This window comes from Oncorhynchus nerka, linkage group LG12, assembly GCF_034236695.1.
Source record: "Oncorhynchus nerka isolate Pitt River linkage group LG12, Oner_Uvic_2.0, whole genome shotgun sequence".
NCBI classification, from domain to species: Eukaryota; Metazoa; Chordata; class Actinopteri; order Salmoniformes; family Salmonidae; genus Oncorhynchus; species Oncorhynchus nerka.
In genome coordinates, this window is record NC_088407.1 from 18,484,430 (window position 1) to 18,493,018 (window position 8,589).

At 45.5% G+C, this 8,589-nt stretch overlaps 1 pseudogene; it reads left to right on the plus strand.

Moving 5' to 3' along the window:
- The first annotated feature begins 31 nt into the window (after positions 1-31).
- On the plus strand, positions 32-7,581 carry LOC115139044 (adenylate cyclase type 2-like; annotated as a pseudogene).
- Positions 7,582-8,589: the final 1,008 nt, after the last annotated feature.

Genomic DNA, 8,589 nt, shown 5'->3' on the forward strand with positions numbered 1-8,589 from the left:
CAATTATTTGCAGCAATTAATGAAAAAAAAAATGAAATTGAAAAATGAAAAAATGAAAAAAATGAAATTGTCATAAATATGAAAAATAAACTCTGCACTAAATATCTATTTCAAATGTGTATAGTGTGTATAGTGTCGTTGGATTACGCTAGTGTGTGTTTATTTTTCATATTTATGACAATTTTCAATTGATCTACAACATGGAGGAGCTCTCTTGCTTGAAGTGTTGTGTATTAAATGTATCTTTATATGAATTATATTTCAATTCATATGGTTTTATCTAAATCTTTCTCTCTCTTTCCCTCCCTCCCCCTCTGTCCCTTTCTCTCTCCCTCTACAGGTAGCATTCTTCCAGTTTATGTCTCTGTGTGTGTACATGGTGCAGCCCCTGTCCCTAGCCTGGGCCTTAATGGTGGGCATAGAGACCAGCGTGTCACACATTATCATCATAGATGACCACCATTAGTGGGCTGCCTTCCGAACAAGTCGAAAGAGATCGAATTAACCCCACTCCCCTCAATTCTGCTAGGAAACATGAAATCTTTGGACAATAAAATTGACAAGTTATTGGGAAGAATAATCTACCAACGGGACATTAGAAACTGTAACATCTTCTGCTTCACAGAGTCGTGGCTGAACGACGACAATATCAACATACAGCTGGCTGGTTATACGCTGTATCGGCAGGATAGAACAGCGGCGTCTGGTAAGACAATGGGCAGCGGTCTATGTATTTTTGTAAACAACAGCTGGTGCATGATATCTAAGGAAGTCTCGAGCCTGAGGTAGAGTTTCTCATGATAAACTGCAGGCCACACTACGTACCGAGAGAGTTTTTATCTATATTCTTTGTAGCTGTTTGCATACCACCACAGTCCGTGGCTGGCACAAAGATAGCATTGATTGAGATGTATTCCTGCCATAAGCAAACAAGAAAATGCTCACCCAGAGGCGGCGCTCCTAGTAGCTGGGGACTTTAATGCAGGGAAACTTAAATCAGTTTTACCAAATTTCTATCAGCATGTTAAATGTGCAACCAGAGGGAAAGAACTCTGGACCACCTTTACTCCACACACAGAGACGCATACAAAGCTCTCCCTCGCCCTCCATTTGGCAAATCTGACCATAATTCCATCCTCCTGATTCCTGTTTACAAGCTAAAATTAAAGCAGGAAGTACCAGTGACTCGCTCAATACGGAAGTGGTCAGATGAAGAAGATGCTAAGCTACAGGACAGTTTTGCTATCACAGACTGGAATATGTTCCGGGATTCCTCCAATGACATTGAGGAGTACACCACATCGATGACATCGTCCCCACAGTGACCGTACATACATACCCCAACCAGAAGCCATGGATTACAGGCAGCATCCGCACTGAGCTAAAGGCTAGAGCTGCCGCTTCCAAGGAGCGGGACTCTAAACCGGAAGATTATAAGAAATCCCGCTACGCCCTCCGACGAGCCATCAAACAGTTAAATGGTCAATACAGTACTAAGATCGAGTCTACACCGGCTCTGATGCTTGTCAGATGTGGCAGGGCTTGCAAACCATTGCAGATTACAAAGGGAAGCACAGCCGAGAGCTGCCCAGTGACACAAGCCTACCAGACGAGCTAAACTACTTCTATGCTCGCTTTGAGTCAAATAACACTGAAACATGCATGAGAGCATCATCTGTACCGGAAGACTGTGTGATCACGCTCTCCGCAGCCGATGTGAGCAAGACCTTTACACAGGTCAACATTCACAAGGCCGCAGGGCCAGACAGATTACCAGGATGTGTACTGTGGGCATGCGCTGACCAACTAGCAAGTGTCTTCACTGACATTTTCAACCTCTCCCTGTCCAAGTCTGTAATACCAACATGTTTTAAGTAGACCACTATAGCGCCTGTGCTCAAGAACACTAAGGTAACCTGTCTAAATGACTACCGACCCGTAGCACTCACGTCTGTAGCCATGAAGTGCTTTGAAAGGCTGGTCATGGCTCACATCAACACCATCATCCCAGAAACCCTAGACCCACTCCAATTTGCATACCACCCCAACAGATCCACAGATGATGCAGTCTCTGTTGCACTCCACACTGCCCTTTCCCACCTGGACAAAAGGAACACCTATGTGAGAATGCTATTCATTGACTACAGCTCAGCCTTCAACACCATAGGGCCCTCAAAGCTCATCACTAAGCTAAGGACCCTGGGACCTCCCTCTGCAACTGGATGCTGGACTTCTTGACAGGCCGCCCCAGGTGGTAAGGGTAGGTAACAACACATCCGCCATGCTGATCCTCAAGACAGAGGCTCTTCAGGAGTGTGTGCTCAGCCCACTCCTGTACTCCCTGTTCACTCATGACTGCACGGCCAGGCACGACTCCAACACCATCATTAAATTTGCTGATGACACAACAGTGGTAGGCCTGATCACCAACAACAATGAGAGCCTATAGGGAGGAGGTCAGAGACCTGGCCATGTGGTGCCAGGACAACAACCTCTCCCTCAACGTGATCAAGACAAAGGAGATGATTGTGGACTACAGGACAAAGAGGACCGAGCACGCCCCATTCTCATCAACGGGGCTGCAGTGAAGCAGGTTGAGAGCTTCAAGATCCTTGATGTCCACATCACCAACAAACTAACATGATCCAAGTACACCAAGACAGTCGTGAAGCATGGTTGCATCACTGCCTGGTATAGCAACTGCTCGGCCTCTGACAGCAAGGCACTACAGAGGGTGCAAATACATCACTGGGGCCAAGCTTCCTGCCATCCAGGACCTCTATACCAGGCGGTGTCAGAGAAAGGCCCTAAAAATTGTCAAAGACTCCAGCCACCCTAGTCATAGACTGTTCTCTCTGCTACCACACGGCAAGCGGTTCCAGAGCGCCATGTCTAGGTCCAAGAGGCTTCTAAACAGCTTCTACCCCCAAGCCAGAAGACTCCTGAACATCTGGTCAAATGGCTACCCAGACTAATTGCATTGCCCCCCCACCCCACCCCTCTTTACACCACTGCTACTCTCTGTTGTCATCTATGCATAGTCATAGTCCTATTAATCATTCCCCTTTAGTTTGATAGTTACACACAAACCCTCCTCATGCCCCTCCCCTGACAACAGGAGCATCTCCTCCTGTCTGTGTTGCCATGGTACATCGCCATGGAGCTGAAGACAGAGATCATCAAATGACTGTCAGAGAATAAATACAAAGGACAGAACTTCCACAGTCTGTACATCCGTCAACACAAAGACGTCAGGTCAGGAAATGTGTCTGTACATCCGTCAACACAAAGACGTCAGCTCAGGAAATGTGTCTGTACATCCGTCAACACAAAGACGTCAGCTCAGGAAATGTGTCTGTACATCCGTCAACATAAAGACGTCAGCTCAGGAAATGTGTCTGTACATCCGTCAACACAAAGACGTCAGCTCAGGAAATGTGTCTGTACATCCGTCAACACAAAGACGTCAGCTCAGGAAATGTGTCTGTACATCCGTCAACACAAAGACGTCAGCTCAGGAAATGTGTCTGTATATCCGTCAACACAAAGACGTCAGCTCAGGAAATGTGTCTGTACATCCGTCAACACAAAGACGTCAGCTCAGGAAATGTGTCTGTACATCCGTCAACATAAAGACGTCAGGTCAGGAAGTGTGTCTGTACATCCGTCAACACAAAGACGTCAGCTCAGGAAATGTGTCTGTACATCCGTCAACACAAAGACGTCAGCTCAGGAAATGTGTCTGTACATCCGTCAACATAAAGACGTCAGGTCAGGAAATGTGTCTGTACATCCGTCAACACAAAGACGTCAGGTCAGTCTTGTCCTGGAGGCAGCTCTGCAGAGTGGTCACTATCTTGTTTAGCCACAAAGTGATAAAATCTGATTTTAAACCTACAGTAACCATAGCATTAACCCTAACCTCAACCACACTGCTAACCTTATACCTAATCCTAACCTTAAATTAAGACCAAAAATCGAATTTTTTAAAACTATTTACGATATAGCCAATTCTGACTTCGCAGCTTGGAGATTTAGCGGAAAGATTCATCCCAATAAACTTCAACCTGCTTTTTTGGGGGAGTTGCTCTCATCTTCCCAATGATCTGTTACTTTGGCCAGCACACCTAAATACTATCAGAGGACCGAGCAGAGTCACATTGATTCCCCTACTGTATCTTCTTGGCTCGGTGTAGTATTCTGTATTCTGACATCGTGGGGTTTACTAAGCTGGCCACCTGTTCTCTAGAGGAGCTGGTGGGAGTCCTCAACAAACTCTTCAGCAGGTTGGATGACATTGCCAAGGTGACATATCATTTCAACAACAGCTGAATAGATCCCGATGGCGTACGCTCACTCAAACATCATCACATACTACTCAGGGTACCATGTAAAAACTCTCCATCACTGACTCTCTAACTCTTTCTTTATCTCTCTCTCTCTCCCCTCTACCTTCCCTCCCTCTCCCCTCTCCCCTAGTCTCCGTCCCCCTCTCTCTCCCATCCTCTTCTCCCCCTCACTCCCTCCCTGCCTAAATCTCTGGATCACTCTCACCCCTCCCTCTCTCCCTCTCCGCCCCCTCTCCCTTCTTCTCTCTCTCTACTTCCCTCTCTTTCTTTCTCTCCCTCCCTCACGTCCTCCTTACCTCCTGCCCTCTATTTCCCTCCCACCCTCACACCCTCCTTATCTCTCTCTCTATCTCTCTCCAGAAGAATGAGTGTTTGCGTATCAAGATCCTGGGTGACTGTTACTACTGTGTGTCCGGTCTGCCAAACACCATCCCCACCCATGCTAGGAACTGTGTTCAGATGGGGCTTTACATGTCATTCTGCCAACCAACCAATCACTGCTCTTCATCACCTCTCACATACCATGCTCTCTCCTTCATCTGTATCTGCCTGTCATTAAACTCCATCTATCACCTCCATGTATCACCTCCATGCATCACCTCCATCTATCACCTCCATGTATCACCTCCATGTATCCCCTCCATGTATCACCTTCATGTATCACCTCCATGTATCACCTCCATGTATCACCTCCATGTATCACCTCCATGTATCACATCTATCACCTCCATCTATCACCTCCATGTATCACCTCCATGTATCACATCTATCACCTCCATGTATCACCTCCATCTATCACCTCCATGTATCACCTCCATCTATCACCTCCATGTATCACCTCCATCTATCACCTCCATGTATCACCTCCATGTATCACCTCCATGTATCATCTCCATGTATCACCTCCATGTATCACCTCCATGTATCACCTCCACGTATCACCTTCATGTATCACATCTATCACCTCCATGTATCACATCTATCACCTCCATGTATCACATCTATCACCTCCATGTATCACATCTATCACCTCCATGTATCACCTCCATCTATCACCTCCATGTATCACCTCCATGTATCACCTCCATCTATCACCTCCATGTATCACCTCCATCTATCACCTCCATGTATCACCTCCATGTATCACCTCCATCTATCACCTCCATGTATCACCTCCATGTATCACCTCCATCTATCACCTCCATGTATCACCTCCATCTATCACCTCCATGTATCACATCTATCACCTCCATGTATCGCCTCCATGTATCACCTCCATGTATCACCTCCATGTATCGCCTCCATGTATCACCTCCATGTATCGCCTCCATGTATCACCTCCATCTATCACCTCCATGTATCACCTCCATCTATCACCTCCATGTATCACATCTATCACCTCCATGTATCACCTCCATGTATCACCTCCATGTATCACCTCCATCTATCACCTCCATCTATCACCTCCATGTATCACCTCCATCTATCACCTCCATGTATCACCTCCATCTATCACCTCCATGTATCACCTCCATCTATCGCCTCCATGTATCACCTCCATGTATCACCTCCATGTATCACATCTATCACCTCCATGTATCGCCTCCATGTATCACCTCCATCTATCACCTCCATGTATCACCTTCATCTATCACCTCCATGTATCACATCTATCACCTCCATGTATCACCTCCATGTATCGCCTCCATGTATCATCTCCATGTATCACCTCCATCTATCACCTCCATCTATCACCTCCATGTATCACCTCCACGTATCACCTCCATCTATCACCTCCATCTATCACCTCCATGTATCACCTTCATCTATCACCTCCATGTATCACATCTATCACCTCCATGTATCACCTCCATGTATCACCTCCATCTATCACCTCCATGTATCACCTCCATGTATCACCTCCATGTATCGCCTCCATGTATCATCTCCATGTATCACCTCCATCTATCACCTCCATCTATCACCTCCATGTATCACCTCCACGTATCACCTCCATGTATCACCTCCATGTATCACCTCCATGTATCATCTCCATGTATCACCTCCATGTATCACCTCCATCTATCACCTCCATGTATCACCTCCATCTATCACCTCCATCTATCACCTCCATGTATCACCTCCATGTATCACATCTATCACCTCCATGTATCACCTCCATGTATCACATCTATCACCTCCATGTATCACCTCCACGTATCATCTCTATGTATCACCTCCATGTATCACCTCCATGTATCACCTCCATCTATCACCTCCATGTATCACCTCCATGTATCACCTCCATCTATCACCTCCATCTATCACCTTCATGTATCACCTCCATGTATCACATCTATCACCTCCATGTATCACCTCCATGTATCGCCTCCATGTATCACCTCCATGTATTACCTCCATGTATCGCCTCCATGTATCGCCAAATCCCGAGCTGACAAGGTAAAAACATTTCGTTCTGCTCCTGAACAAGACAGTTAACACACTGTTCCTAGGCTGTCATTGAAAATAAGAATTTGTTCTTAACTGACTTGCCTAGTTAAATAAAGGTAAAAAGATATATACAGTATAAATCTGTATCATGTAGATAAATCAATCATTTATCTCAATCACTAATCTACTTTCTCTATTAATTATTTTATTGGCTCTGTTTCTGATAAATCAACTTGTCTCGCTGGCAATGCAGAAATAATTTACAAATAATTTAACCTTGTCATATCTCTGTAGTAAACTACGGGAGGCTACAGGTGTGGAGATCAGTATGAGAGTGGGCGTGCACTCCGGCAACATTCTCTGTGGCGTAATTGGTCTACAGAAGTGGCAGTACGATATCTGTTCACATGACGTGACCCTGGCCAATCATATGGAGTCTGGGGGCATGCCAGGGTAAGGAACCAGGAAGCTGATGTGTTTGTTTTATGAACTGTTATAAAGGTGTAATAAGCTTTTTAAGACATGTCTCATACTGTACCTGGGTTAAAAACCCATGTGGTATGTGTGTATTATGATAGCTTTATGCAAGTGTGTGTTCAGGTGGGCACAACGTTACAGATCATTTAGACAGAAATTTCTTAGGTAGTACAGATGTGATTGTTTACCATGCAGAATATGGCGTTGTGTCAGTTCTATTCAGTACAATTCTAACTGCAATGTTTCCCACCCAAGGCGTGTCCACATCACAGAGGAGAAACTGGGTCACTTAGCTGGGGCATAACAAGTGGACACTGACGGGGGGAGCTGGGACTTTCTGCTAAAGGGGAGGAAAACCTACCTGGTGGTCGACCCACATAAGGAAGAGACGACCTCTAAGAAGAAGGAAGAGGTGTCTGCAATGTGCATGTTTTAGAACCTGTTGTTGTGTGTATTGATGCGTTTATGTACAGTACCAGTCAAAAGTTTGGACACACCTACTCATTCAAGGGTTTTTCTTTATTTTTACTATTTTATTACATTGCAGAATAATAGTGAAAAGATCAAAACTATTGTCTGGGTTCCACCATCTGGACTCACAGTGACAGACAAAAGGCATGAAACTCAAACCAGGGTTGAGTCAGACATGTGTGTCCAGTTTGTGGAACCCTCTCTCTCCTTCCCTCTCTCTCTCAGGAAAGTGAGTTTGAATATGTTTTTTAAAAGACTGACATCACAGAGGGGGAGAGAGAACAAGGGAAATACGGATTATTACATGGTGGCTCAAAGTGTGTGTTTGTATTTCCCCAGGCCTGGAGTCCTAAAGGACCCTAAGATCATGGCTGGAGTTTTGTTGTTCATCTTCTATTACACCTGTCTGTTCATACGTGCATGCGTGCTTGTCACTGTCACGACTTCCGGGCGTTCGGTGGTTGACGTCACCGGCTTTCTAGCCATCGCCGCTCCACTTTTCATTTATCCATTTGTTTTGTCTTGTTTTACACACCTGGTTAACATTTCCCAATCACACTGCATGTATTTATTCTTCTGTTCCCCCTCATGTCTTTGTGTGATATTGTTTGTGTGTTACGTGTTTTGTAACGTTAACGGTTTTTGATGCAGCTGCGTCCGTCTGTAATCTTTCTCCTGTAAGAAACAATTCTCTGCTCTCCTGCACCTGACTTCACCAAAAGTATGCACACGCCTGACAGTCACACCCATGCCTTTCTGCTTTAATGTGTGTGTGTGTGTGTGTGTGTGTGTGTGTGTGTGTGTGCGCGCACATGCAAGTGTGTAGCTGTACTGTATGCGT